This window comes from Pholcus phalangioides, unplaced genomic scaffold, assembly GCF_987345545.1.
Source record: "Pholcus phalangioides strain wild (caught in Gottingen) unplaced genomic scaffold, Ppha-v1.0 ptg000015l_1, whole genome shotgun sequence".
In the NCBI taxonomy this organism is placed as follows: Eukaryota; Metazoa; Arthropoda; class Arachnida; order Araneae; family Pholcidae; genus Pholcus; species Pholcus phalangioides.
The window spans coordinates 38,581,381-38,595,528 of record NW_028301608.1 but is presented as its reverse complement, the minus strand read 5'-3'; the positions used below and the strand labels follow the sequence as shown (position 1 = coordinate 38,595,528).

The 14,148-nt window shown below is 37.1% G+C and overlaps 1 protein-coding gene across 4 annotated transcripts in view; it reads right to left on the bottom strand.

The window, feature by feature from the left end:
- The window catches only part of LOC149075972 (uncharacterized), a 130,680-nt gene that overhangs the window by 75,397 nt on the left and 41,135 nt on the right, over nucleotides 1–14,148 (bottom strand). The window lies entirely within an intron of this gene.

The window sequence follows — 14,148 nt, the reverse complement described above, 5'->3', positions numbered from 1 at the left end:
CTAGGCATCCTAAAACAGGGGCTCCGAACTCCTTGTATAACCTGATCATTTTCGTATTTGTCTGCCCTCGCATATGATTTTTGAAATTGTATCTGAATGTACATGACTCGGGGTCCTTTAGATCCCACGCCAGGGTCCCGATTTATTTTTTTTATTTTTACTTATTTGTTTTGTAGTCTCACACTTTTGCGTATTTATACCAACGCAGGTTACTTTAAATCTCGTATTTGAATGCATATTGCCAAAAGGTCCTCTGGGTACCATAAAATAGGGGCCCCGAACTCATTGTGTGTAACTTGATTCTCTTCGTCATACGTCTGACCTCGCACATGTTTTTTTGTAATTGTATATGAATCCGCATACATGACTTCAGATCCCGTGATAGGCATCCCAATAATAATTTTTTTTCCCTTGCAAGTCAGAATTTTCTCCGGCGCTACCGCACCCTCCGGGACAATTAGCTTATATCGAGTAAGCGACAAAAACTGGTCGTGCTCGGTCTGTTCTGTTCTGTATAAATAGCATGTTGATGTAACTTGTTGTTTAGTCACCCTGCTTATGAAGTAATTTTTATTCGGCTTCAAGAAGCGACATTATACCGAAGTCTGACTGTAATCAACTTTGACTGCACTTATGACATATGTCATTTTAAAATCTTCCATACATCACTATTTATTTATTTTTACAATAGTAATAATAACAATGCCTTTTTATATTAGGATCTATGTCAATGGGAATTACACAGCCATTCATCAGTGAATACACCAACGAAATAGTATTCACGTTGTAATGAGGGGGTCATTCAAGTATTACGTCTGCATCGAGGTGGGAGGGGTTTCGGATTTGCTGAATTTTGATGACAAGGGGGGGGGGGGTTGAAGGTAGCTTACGTCATCAACCACGCTTTTTTAAAGATATAAAATATTCTAGGCTGCTGACGAAATTTTGCTGACAAAGGGGGTATAGTGGTCAGTGTTTTGCTGACTTTTGCTGACAGGGGGGGGGGGGGAAAGCAAAAATGGCTAAAAATCTGCAGACATAATACTTGAATGGCCCCTGAACCATGATACCGTAGATTAGTCTTCTACACATTGCCGGCACAAACGGGACCTTGAAATATCGTCTGCGGTGGGCAGAAAATACGCTGACAGATCCTTTCTCCGAGGTCTTCACCGGCGTTTATATAGTACACCGCGCCCTAAAATATTATAGGGCTGGTTGTTACCTTAGGGGTGCATAAGAGGTGTGTAAAAAAGCCCCTATTTTTCCAAGAAAAAAAGTGTAATCTCTGCTTCATAATTTCGCTCTTATTTAGCAGCCGCGTGCAGTCCATCATTCCTCTCACCCCTCAAAAAAAATAACTTTGGGGGCAGCAGCAAAAAATGACGACGCCTCCACCTTAAAAGACTGCTCAAACTCATCACCTTTGACAATGTGAGGGATGAAAAAAAAATTATGAGAAATGATGCTACTCTTGATTATTACCATCGATAAGAGATAATCGCTTTCGAACTTGATAATGCCGTCTAGCACTAAATGCCGCTCTTTGTAATTTACTAATTTTCCAGAAATTTTGAGTATGTTTTTTTAGCCATGTATATATATATATATATATATATATACACGCTTTCCTCGACCAATCATGCTATTTTGACAGACGGCTCGAGAAGGCACCTGAGGCAATATCCCCTAAAGGGGAATCGGAAAGGTCTAAGCCACGCCTATCCGTGGTAATTTCCACCAATTTGGTTTTCATTTCGTGGAAGTCAATTGATAAATTTCTATCCGATTGTGGGACCCATTTGGGACCATTATACAGACGACCCCATCGTAAGCCCCTTCGTGTTTTTTTTTTCTTCTTCATTATTATTATTTATACCCGACCCATTGGCATCACGAAGGTGTGTCCGTTGTGACACCTGAAGCCGTGAAGTCCCATGTTCCGTTTCCATATTTTTTTTTTAATGCCCTGTAATTGTTTCCTGCTGATTTAATTTAATTGGAGGATAGTAGACGTTATTACAGGGCTGCGTGGAGATCCAACGGTCCATTAGACGATCTTCATCTGTGATTACCGACACTTTTTTTTGGTGATGGTGTAACATAAAATCGCATCATCTTTTTTCTTTTAATCTCTGCCCGACATTAAACCAAGATGAACGTGCCTGCTTCTTTCACGGCAATTAACCATACCGAGACCCTTGGAAAATCACGTCCTATTATCTATTATATAGTTAACACCTTGTTCCCAGCATATCTGATGAGACATGTTTATCAGAGAAAGTGATCGGAATGTGACAGTGGGACGATGTTGTGGAGGATGTAAACATTTCAGTGATCTCTAGTCCATTGACTGGTGTGTGTGTGTCGCGTTTATAAGCGGTGTATAAAAACTTGTTAGGTGTCTGAATACATCCATCATGTTGAACCTAACCCTTCAATTTGAATAATAATTACTATAATAATCACGAATAGTGTCGGACAAACTGCATCACAGAACGCCTTAATGCACGAGTTGATGAAAACCCAGTCAGGTCATTCCCATGGTCATATAACGACGGATTTTAATGTCACTCTGATATATTATGATACGTATTTTGTTAATTTGAATACATATTTATCGAACGTTTTGTTCGGTGGAGAGCATAAAGATGACTTTTACATCATATGGATGAGGAATAAATTCACGGCTCTTGTTGCTTTAATTGTTGTATCATTTCTTTTATGGAAATACATAAGAATTCAAAATTATTGCCCCGATTAAAAATGACAATGTTCCTTTTTTATGGAAATTAATACGCATTTCTCATAAATATACACGACACAAAGAAGGTTTGGAATATCAATGAAATTTTTTCCCCTAACCGTTGGATAGATGATTGTGGAACTGACAACTTTCAAGCTAGATTTACTTACATTATTTACCTTATGAGTTCTTTCTATGAGGACACATCAGAGATAATTTTCATGTCTCTTTTGCTAATGATAATGCAAGAAACATTTAGGCTATGGACATGCTTCAAACTGTTAAATCTTCCAAATTTCACCACGTGCCGAAAAAAGGTCATATTCCCTAAAAACACTTTGCTGGAACGGCTGTAGCATGAATTGTATCGCATTCGTCATGGTGTTGATTTTATAGAAAAAGTTCTAATAAGTGAGAATAAGTTTCCTTATTATACTGTAACAAGGCCGATATGCCCTGGATTCGATTTTGGTTTGGACTTTGGTGGCTAAAATGATGAATTTTCGAAAGACGAAAGACGGAAAAATATCAGTTCTTGGATATGTCGTTAGAAATATCGGAGGAAATTACAATGACGTATATTGTTCTCGAGTATGTAGTCAGTAATGAAATGTATTTTAAGGGTTTTCAGTGCATAAAAACATGCCGTAAACTCCCCAAGGTTCGAGTTGTTATCGGCAATAAGAGTGCACAAATTATTTATTTTAAGGATTATTGTTTAATTTAAGATAATCTTAAACGTTTACTACTTTGAATCAGGGATCTCCAGATCAGCGGAAATTGAGCCAGCCAGCAATCCATGATGACAACTCTTTCAACCAATTTTTCATAGTTCGAGACCAATGTATCTTGTTATTGTAATCCTGGAACATTCCATGGCCAACTGAGAAAATTTTTCATAGATGAATTAATACGGTCATAAAGTATGATCATATACTCATCTCGCTTCAATATCGTTGGTATTACTGAGCCTAGTCCAGTTCAATAGGAACGAATCTACATCATAACAATTACTCCGAAGCAAGTACAGTACAATATATCATGACTAGAGCTCGGATTATATGCAAAAAAAAATGGTGAAATATGCTTTACAATATGCAAATATGTACTAGAAAATCCTGAAAAATCCTGAAAAAAATGCCAAAATATGTACCCAGAAATGAGAAAATATGCACCAAGAAATGAGAAAATATGCATTGAAAAATCACCATGTAAAAAAAAAAACCAAAACAAATATGTATTTCTCAGTGCGATTTACAAAAATATCCCCACATATGTACATACTGCATATGCAAATAACATCTACATATTTTTCATTTAGGTATTTATAATTTCTAGTTTGTTGTAGCTGCGCAGTAACAAAATACCAGTAACAAAAGAATTTCGAGATTATTTCTAAAACAAATTGAACACTTTTGACACATCTGTATAAATAGCCTTACACAGTAAAATGGTTGATATTTTGAAAATACAGTATTTTGCAAACATCTCTATTAATTCCTTAAGCCCCAACTGTGCTAAAAAAATACCTATGTTATGAAGATATTATGAGCAATACGTATTTGAAAAATAATTTTAAAAAAAGTTATATCGAACTTAAATAAACTTTCAAAATTATACACTTATTCGGAAAATTCTTTGATTTTATGCATTTATATGCATTAATGCTAAAAAGGGCAAATTAAGCAAATACATATGAACATATTCGTATATAGTCCCGGCTGTAGTCAGGACCTTGGCTATGCGATTTACGCAGAGAACTTTGAACTTCTTTTTGCATTGTGTAAAGTTTGTTTCTTTTAGTATCAATTTTTACAATATAGTTACTGACATTTTCAATCGGAACAATGATTTTGATTTACTCTGTATTTTGAAACAGGTATGGTTTTCTTTTTAATTATCTTCAGCAGTAAAAAATAATTATTAAGGGCTGCGGCAATAAATGAGCTGTCGAATTTCCTCAACCACTATTTGATCACCTATCATAAGTGTAAGTTTCAGAATCAGGTACGTGTCAATGTCATTTTCCTCTCCTCTCTCTCTCTCTCTCTCTCCCAGGGCTGATGCTTTATAGGGACCACCCAGGCGACATTATTCTGAGGAAATGGAAGTAAGTAGTATATTCTACAATTTCTGAGAAAGAGGCAACGATCTCACTTTGTAGTAAAGTGGCGGAGGCCAACCAGGTGGCTTGTTAATACACCCTCCCCAGAAAAAACCCCAAATTGAAAGTATGGTTTGGATGGGGCTTAAGTACGAAATAAAAAAAAAGAAGAGACGAATTATATAAAAGGGGCAGCACACAAGAACAAAAGTTTGCCGCTACAAGGAACAAATCGGAAAGGATATGGAACTTAACAGAGAGAGAAGCCAAAAAACACACATTTCAATGCAATTTTTTTGCCTCCTTTCAATACGCCTCTGGGTTGTGAAAGACAGTGGCGCCTGGAAGTGGCGGGGGCCACGCCCTGCCTTGACTCCGTCTTCAATTACGAGTAAAAAGGCAGTTCATCTTCCTGCACGAGAATAAAAATAAGAAATGAGAAGACGTATGTATATAATATAGGAGAAGAATGCTGAGGAGTCTTCTCTCCTCTTCTCTCTCTTCCAGTCTCATAAATGTCCTTGTTGGTGCTCAACAACGGAACAACCATTCGGTAATATGTAATAACACAATATTTAATGAACGTAATTACTGATCGATAGTGATGATGATGATGATGGCAGTGATGGCAATAAACTTCGATTTCCTATTGAGAGTAACGCGAATCTGTAAATGACTAACTCGTGATCAATACAAAAAAAATTACCAATAACCGACTTTGTATCAGAGGTAATTTCTGCCTTAAAGGCTTCTTTTTACCTCCCATATGTATTACCATTTAATTGATTAACTCAATGATATTCACAGGCATAAATTTGGAGGGTTGGACTGATCATCAGCTCCAGAGAGAGAAATGTACTTTATTCGCGATAATTGCCAAATAATAATGATAATAATGGATAATCTTGAACCGACCTGAATTCTGGGTAATAAGTGACATTAAAAATGTATTTACATAATCATTTTTTCTTGATTGAGTGATTGATCATCATTGAAACGGCCGTGCATGTTGATTTCATGATTTCAGCCTAATTGTGGAGGTTCTCCTGGAATTCTTCATGTATATTCTTCTGGTATATCTACATGAAATTCTTGGAATATGTTCCGCCAATAATTGAACATGACGTTGGTATCGATGGTGCTCGTTTTGAGAATACAAATTTTTCTATAGTTCTGCTATGCAAAGCCAAGGACTGGCGGAGGAAGCTGGACTATCCACGATACTCGAATCGGGACGAGAAGTTTTTCTTTGGTTTCACTATATACAGTAAAACCTCTCTTTTGCGGACACTGGCGGGATAAAAAAAAAAAATCCGTCCTAAAAGAGGAGTCACCGCTAATTATAGGGGGTTTGAAATGCATACTTTTGTTATATAAGGGGAAATTGTTATTTGGCTGTAAAACAGGGATGACTGCATCTGAGTGGTGTCCGTTAAGAGGAATTTTACTGTAATGGAATTGATGGGGTACAACACGTGATACTCCATTTGGGAAAAGAGAATTTTCTTTCGTTCTCTCATATAAATGCAAGCACTGAGTAAAAAAGAAAAGCTTTGATATCCACAACACCTAATTGGGGGAAGAGAAATTATTCTTATTTGGTTCCTCATATATGAAACGGGGGCTGGGGGGAAGTTGAGGGTATCCATGATGCTCAGTTGGGGGAAAGATATGTATGTACATTTTGATTCTCTACATTAGTCATAGGCAAACTACGGCCTGAGGGACACATGCAGCCTTTTTAGAGGCTGTATCAAATCCACCGGCGATTTTAAAATAATAGTATAGAAATTTTTCATTTCTGTGTTTTAAGAACATGTATTTAAGGGGATATTCACTCTTTTTTTTGCTCATTGTGAGAATTCAAATAGAAATTCATTTAAAAACTTTGGCGTATGCAAAAATGAAACGTACATGCAATAAATATGCACATAAAGTTATTAAAATATACTTAATTTGTTGTTTTTTTTTCTTTCACATTTGTAAATGATAAACCATTTTGTCTCATTTGCAGTCTTCAAGATATACAACACGTTCCGCCACTTTGTTTCTAAGCGTAAAATTATGAACCTATGCCCGAATATGTCCAGCTCACCAAAAGTTTTTCTTTTTGTTTTTTCGTCCGTTTCCAAAAAAGTTTGCCCATCACTGCCCTATATGATGCACAGATTGGGCTGAAATGTTCACAATACTCAAGGGAAAGAAAAACTTTTCTTTGATTCTCAATATTATGCGGAGACTGTGGAAGAAAACTGAGGCGCTAATGATACTCAGTTGGAGAAGAGAATTTTTTTTATTTGGTTCTCCACATATAATACAAAGACTGGGGAGAAAAGGGCTGGAATGTCCATCATACTCAATTTGGGAAGAGATTTATCTTTTGTTCCCCTATGTAATGCAGGAGACTGAGGAAGAAGGCTGGGGTATCCACGATGAATTTGAGAGTAGAAGTTTATCTTTGGCTACCCATATAATGCAGGGTCTGAGGCATTCCCGATACGTAATTTGATAACATAATTTTCCTTCGTTCCCCCCATATAATGCTGGGGACTGAGAAAAAAAGCTGGGGTATTCACGACGAATTTGAAAAAGAAAGAAAAAATTCTTTGATTTTGCATATACCGTAAAATGGAATAAGATTATGCCACTTTTGCAGTGAGAATGTGCCATTTTTTGATTCAGCAAAAAAGGGCACTTTAGTGGTTTGCTATTAGAGCTACTAGTTTTCTCGTTTAGTAGGAGGTAGCAGTATGTTGGTAAAACTAATAGCCTTAATAACACTAGTCACTAGAGGTAACTTATTTGTTGAATCCTAGGATGGCACAGCCTCTCCCCAAGTAATATATTCTCATCACATATTACGGTAAATCAAGGACTGAGGGGTAAAGACTGGGCTATCCACGATACTCAATTGATCATTTTTGTCGTACCACGGTAATTTTTTTGCACGCGAGGATTAATCAGACCGGGACCTACAATTTATTGCCGATTCCGAATGGTAGTGTCCGAAATTCCGCCTTTCTTATACTCACCGAGAGGTTGGTGCGCTAACCCCTCGATGCGGGACTCCGTGATGTAGCAATATTTTTCTGTGGTCATGTCGCCGTTTCTGTTGTACCCCTGCGTCAGGAAAATTTCTGACACGGACGAACCGGGTATCGAACTCGTGTGACACCTCTAAACACTTTGTTACTACCCGAAAAATGCAAGGACTAGGGTATCCATGACACTCAGTTTGGGAAGATAAGTTTTCCTTAGGTTTTCTACATATAAGTAGTATGTTAAGTTGACTTTTTACCCTGAGGAAAATAAATGCTACCTCCGAAGAACCCCGTATCGTAAATTTTGTTGTATTTGCCAGGCCGGGGGTTAGTATCTCTTAGGTTCCCCATATAAATCAGACTGGGAAATACTGGAACATTCCCAACACTCAATCGGGGAATAATGTTTTTCCTGGTTCCATATATATAATGCAAAGACTGGGTTTAGAAGGCTGGGGTATATACAATACTTAATTGGAGAAGAGATTCCTTATATCGAGTCCCGAAAGTTTAAGGTTCCGGATAACCCAAGGTGATGAAATTTTTCAAAAATTCAACAAAATGGTGGGAAAGTTAGTTGGCAAAGGCTAGGAAATAAAGCTATGGTGTCCACGGTACTTAATTTGAGGACGGAATTTTTCTTCTCTACATACAAATATGGAAAGTGCAACAGTACATACTCTAACCAGGATCCAAACCCGAAAAAAAAAAAATTGAAGGAATTGGACAGAAAAGAATGTGTTATCAGAATCTGTAGAGCCTGACAACGATTTACTTCTCTAACTAGTAGATCTCATCTCAAGGCGGTCCCATCCTCATCACTTTCGAGCAGCAAGGCTATCAACCAAAGACTTATCTGTAACACTCTTGTCATTGCAGCCATAAGATGAAGAGTCCCGATAAAAACTTTCTTCGGAAAAACATTTTTTTGTGTGTGTGTGTCTCTCCCATGTTTGAAAAATTGAACATCCGAGATGGTTAGTACCTTGACGGATGTCGGAACATACTTAATTGCCAACCGGTTTCTACCTGATGCATATCTCATCTCGTCCCTACCGGTAGAGTAGTAAATACCGAGAGTCCTCCTCGAGAGATTCGCCTTTGACGTGATAAGAAAAATATCATCGGGTCGCATTTTTCATTCGGGCAGTTTATGGTTTTTTTTCGAATTAATCACTCGATGGTGCTCCTATTCGCCTACTCGTCGGCCCACGTACTCAACCGGAAGGAGGTGTATGGACCAGACATGAAATAACGCCTCCCGTTTTTCACACGTTTGATGAACAAATTACATGACACCAGAGAGAGTATCAAACTGTTAATCATTGTTATAAGCAGGTTGTTCTCTGAATGCTGTTGTTGCGATGTACGGTTAAAGTTTTTTTTTTTGATACAAATATCTTATTCAGCGTACAGTCAAACTCGGTTATAACGGCATCAAAGATTGCATGGAGTTTTCTCGTTATAATCGAGGTGTCGTTACAACCGAGGTTGATGTTTTCAAGACATTTTTTGACGATAAAAGTAACCGGAGGCGATCTCATACTGTGTATGAAGTTTTTATTTCTTTATGATTCAGGTGAATATTTGATCGAGAAAAATATGGGATATGGTGATTCTCACCGAGCATGTTGCTAAATTTTGGCGAAAGTACCAAATATAATACATAAATTACCCTTGGTGTGTTATACAGCGTTACAGTAAGTCTGCTAAAATGTACTTCATGAGGAAAAAATGAACTTTGTAAATATGTGAGATGAATATTTATAGTCATATATCCATTACACGCAATTTATAAATTATGCAAATTACCTGCATCTCTGATTCTAGTTAAGAAGGGAGGAATTAGAACGAGCTTCGTTGAAAAAATAGTAGTCATTAGAATGTTACTTTTAAATAAATTTTGCTTTCAAGGCACGTCGAATACAGTCGAGTCTAGAAAATTCAAGGTTCCGGATAATCCGAGGTAATGAAATTTTTCAAAAATTCAGCAATGGTAGAAAAGTAAGTTGGCAAACAATAAATGCCATTTTTAAACTATTCAAATCTAAGTAAATGCAGTGTGTTTGTTCCCCGAAAAGTGCAACTTCACATGTTTTTTAAATGGTGATAGTAATTTTTTTTTGTCATATAATAGCGCTCAGGGTATTTGCTCAATATGTATATATATACCCCCTCAAAAAATTTTCTTCTCTGAATATTTCAATGTTTACCAATTAAAGAGTTAAGAGGGGATGATCCCTATGCTAGGTTCTTTGGTGGACCACTAGCCCCCCCCCCCCCTACATTAAGCATATAGTGTAAAAAAATAATAATATTCATATCGGGCCCCATGAACACGAGTGCCCTGGCAGCCTCCGTCACAAAGAGGCCATCGGTCTTGGTAGCCCTAACCTTGATGAATTAAGCCGTTGGATTGTGTGAAAACAAAACAGGCAAAGAGTGAATATAATAAGTACGTAAGTCTAAAGCTCCCTTTCTCAGAAAGTTGATCTCAACTATTTTTCGGATAATCCGAGTTTTCAGTGGCTCCATTGAGGGCCGTCTTAAGAGCATCATGGACCCTCGGACAAAGTGATTTTTCTGAGGCCCTACCTGATAAATTTTCGAAAATTTCAATCTTTCAATCGGTTCTAATTTCTGCGAGGCCCTTCTTCCCTTGAGGTCCCCCGGCCGTGAAAGGGTGGGTTAAGACGGCACTGGTTCCATTCACCTCGAATAATTGATAGATTCTCTTTAAATATATGACAGTAAATTGAATAAATTGAACAAAAAAAGAAATTACTCAAAAGAGATATACCTTCGATACGGTCATGGGAAAATACGAGTTTGGTAACTTTTTCACACACACACTAGTAAGTATCTGAATATGGATCAGATCGTAAACATGCCCGATCGTGTCATGTATTTATTAGTCAATGTATTTTAAGAATAAAAGGTAAAGCCAGAGCACACGCAAAAAAAAACACGGACCCTTATTGGATTAGAGAATAAAGGCTAAACAAAAAAAAAAATCCGAATACAAATTGTTCATTTAGGAGGGGATAGGTACCTAAACGGCGGACGTATAAATTTCTTCGTAAAAAGACAGCTAACTCATTTTCATTATCCTTCATGGGAGGCAAAAAATAGGCAAATCATTGTATATCGAGTCTTGAATAAGAAGAGCAGGTGTTATTAGAGTCACAAGGGGGAGAAAAAAAAAATGTCGACCTATCTCCGGCTGTATAAATATTCAGGTCAGTCAACCGCCATATTTGTTTGAAAATAGTACCTACACCAGTATTGGATCCGTGGTGTTTGTATACGACGGTTAGTATTGGTCGGGAAAAAAAAAATTCTTTTCTTGGAAAAATCCCATGAAGCCAAAGATTAGTATAAGTATTTTATGGCCCAGGTGTGGTGCGGCATAAAAGACGATGAATAAATTAGTTTACCGACGATGATGATTACGCACGTGCGTTTTTGTGTACACATTTTTCAAAGGGGGAGATTTCGCAATACTATCATCGTCTTCTCCAAAACTGAATATAGAAGATTTAAGAGAGGAGAGGGAGAGAGAGACTCGTCACGTCAAACATTTACCCTAAATGTTCATGCACAATAGAATTTCTGAAGGGAGTGTGCGTGTGTTTTTGTAGTGAGTAACTAGTGTTTGTGCTCTAAAGATATCCAATTATGTAAGCTGTGGATCAACAAAAGAGGACACGCGCGTACGGATAAATACATTCTAGTTTTTCCGTGAAGAGCCTGTTGAACCTTTCTCTCTATATATTTCAATAAGAAGAAATGTTTTCGTGGAGTGCTACGGTGACTGGAACCATTAACATGAATCAGTTCATGAATCAGATTTTGCTTTTGATTGTATTATTTGGTTTGTTTTTCGATAAATACGAATAAATGCATTAAAATTATTATTTTTTCCCTTGCTGAAAGTTTGGACAGAAGTGTTAATACAAAAAAATAAAATAAATTCGATAGAAAAGAAAAATAAATTCAAAGAAAGTAAAAGTAAATAAAAATAAAATAACATAATGAGATATAACTTTATGGTGCCAAATTATAACCAATTACCAAATTTATGACCGACTTTCATGTTGATGGAGTTGATTTACACCTAGTTTCGAACGTGTTTTGAAATTTTCTTCATACATAGTGATAGCGTGAATGCTGTTAGCATTTGTTGAATGAATTACAAAAATATTTTACTCTATTTTAAACGTAACGTAAATATGCTGTACATCTGTGTATGCATTTCTTCCATCCATTTTTCGAGATGGTCACCAACGACCCTCACAGAAACTGTCAATCTTTATGGCCACTCGCGAATTATATTATGCGATGCTTTCACGGAAAAAAAAATGTAACTCCATGGAACTAACACCAGCTATAGTTATAGGGTTTAAATGTAATTGGTGTTGATGGAGTATGGATATTTTAATTTGTCAATACTGGCATGCTGTGTTCGACACGCCATGTTTTCAAATATTTATCTCATCCATTCTAACCAGTTTTAGTCGAACTGGAGAGGTGAAGTTATCTGATCAAGTTGATCATCATCTGATGAAGTTGATCTGAAATCAAATCCTACTCAAAAGGCACGTGTTCTTGATTTTGTGGGTAGATGCTAAATGCTGTTGGAAAATTTATGTTCGGTTTTTGAACGATACATAGCTCAAATCTTTCTCTATGGGTTCCCAACACAACTCCTTTATAGACGTTAGCGGGTATTTTTTTTTCTTCGAAACATCCAATCTCGAGCCATTACAATTAGCATCTGGACACGATTTCTTCAGATGCGTGCTGACACTGTTTCAATCTTGTTCAGTGCCCTCACAGTACGTGACCGACCCATTCTTAGTCTATCAATAATAATCATTTGCTACCAATTGAGCCTGTTCTTGACCCGATACGTCAACCTTATCGTCACCTTATAATGAAAACCTCGTTCATAAAAAATTCCCAACTTTATGGGAAGAGCAAAAAACGTATTCGAGTCCCATTGAATAACGCACAAAAGGGGTTCATTTTTTTTCTCTATAGAGAGCAGATTGGTACCGATTTTTTTTTAACGCTGTAATAGATGAAATATGATGTTCTCAATGTAAAAACGTCAAAAAGACATTTTCGGAAAACATTATGTACGAGGGTATTATTATTATAAAGTGACGTAATGCTGATTTTTAACTGCTTTTCAGAAAGTTCGCAGGAGAGTTGGTTTTCCGTGAGAGCACTGCTACAACTGTATAATTTTCTTGAACATTTAAGCGGTTTTTAAAATTTTTCTGATCCACATTATAACTGCCACATTGGAAATCACCGAACCTTCTAGATATTGCCACTTATTTTCAAGAACAATTTTCTTTTCTGATTGCGAGCTGATAAATGCTTTTCTCCCAACACAAAATAATAATGATAAAAAAAACAAGGAAGGGAGGAAAAAATTACCGTCTTCTGTTATTTATGCTGTACGCAATAATACTATACTACCTCGAAGGGAAAAGAAACACATCCTCTCTCTCCACATCAGTTATCAGACATTGAACAAAAGCTGACTCCGCCCATTGGCAGTTGTTTGACAGGACCGGAAGTGGGGGGGGGGGGAGAAGGAAAACCTGTTACCAGGAGAAAACAACTTTGACTTAGATGGTATGTGGGCTCGGAGTTGCCGTTTCGAGATTTAAGAACCCAAGATATTTCGGGAATGCCGGTTTAAGGGATAATGTCATTATAGATTACACCAGTATCATGGCACAATCTGTTCAAAGAAAAACACATATTTTTAAATACAAATGCAGTAATTCTGTATCCTCTTCAGTCACCAATCTTAAGGCCGCTACACACTACTCTGACATGGTGAGTTATGATTCGTGGGAATTCTGTGACGGGGGGGGGGGGGGGTGGGGAGAATGTTATGTCATTACGTGGGTTTCACGTCAAGGAATTACCTCGAATTAGAATTCATCATGTCCGTGACGTGGTCCCACGTCATGTTACACGTCACGTCAGAGTAGTGTGTAACCACCTTTACTTAAACGTGCAAATCAGATGGAATAGCGATCATTAAAGAAAAAAAAAACAAACTGGGTATCTATGATAAAATTCCGTGAGAGTATCAAACAGTATATCAAACTAATATTTCGTAAGAGAACGTCAAAACCGGAAAATTAATATGAGGCGATAGGCGAGGGAATTTGTATAAAGTTGCAATCAAAATGACCCAGAGAGAAACGCAAACTACTTAATAAAAATATCCA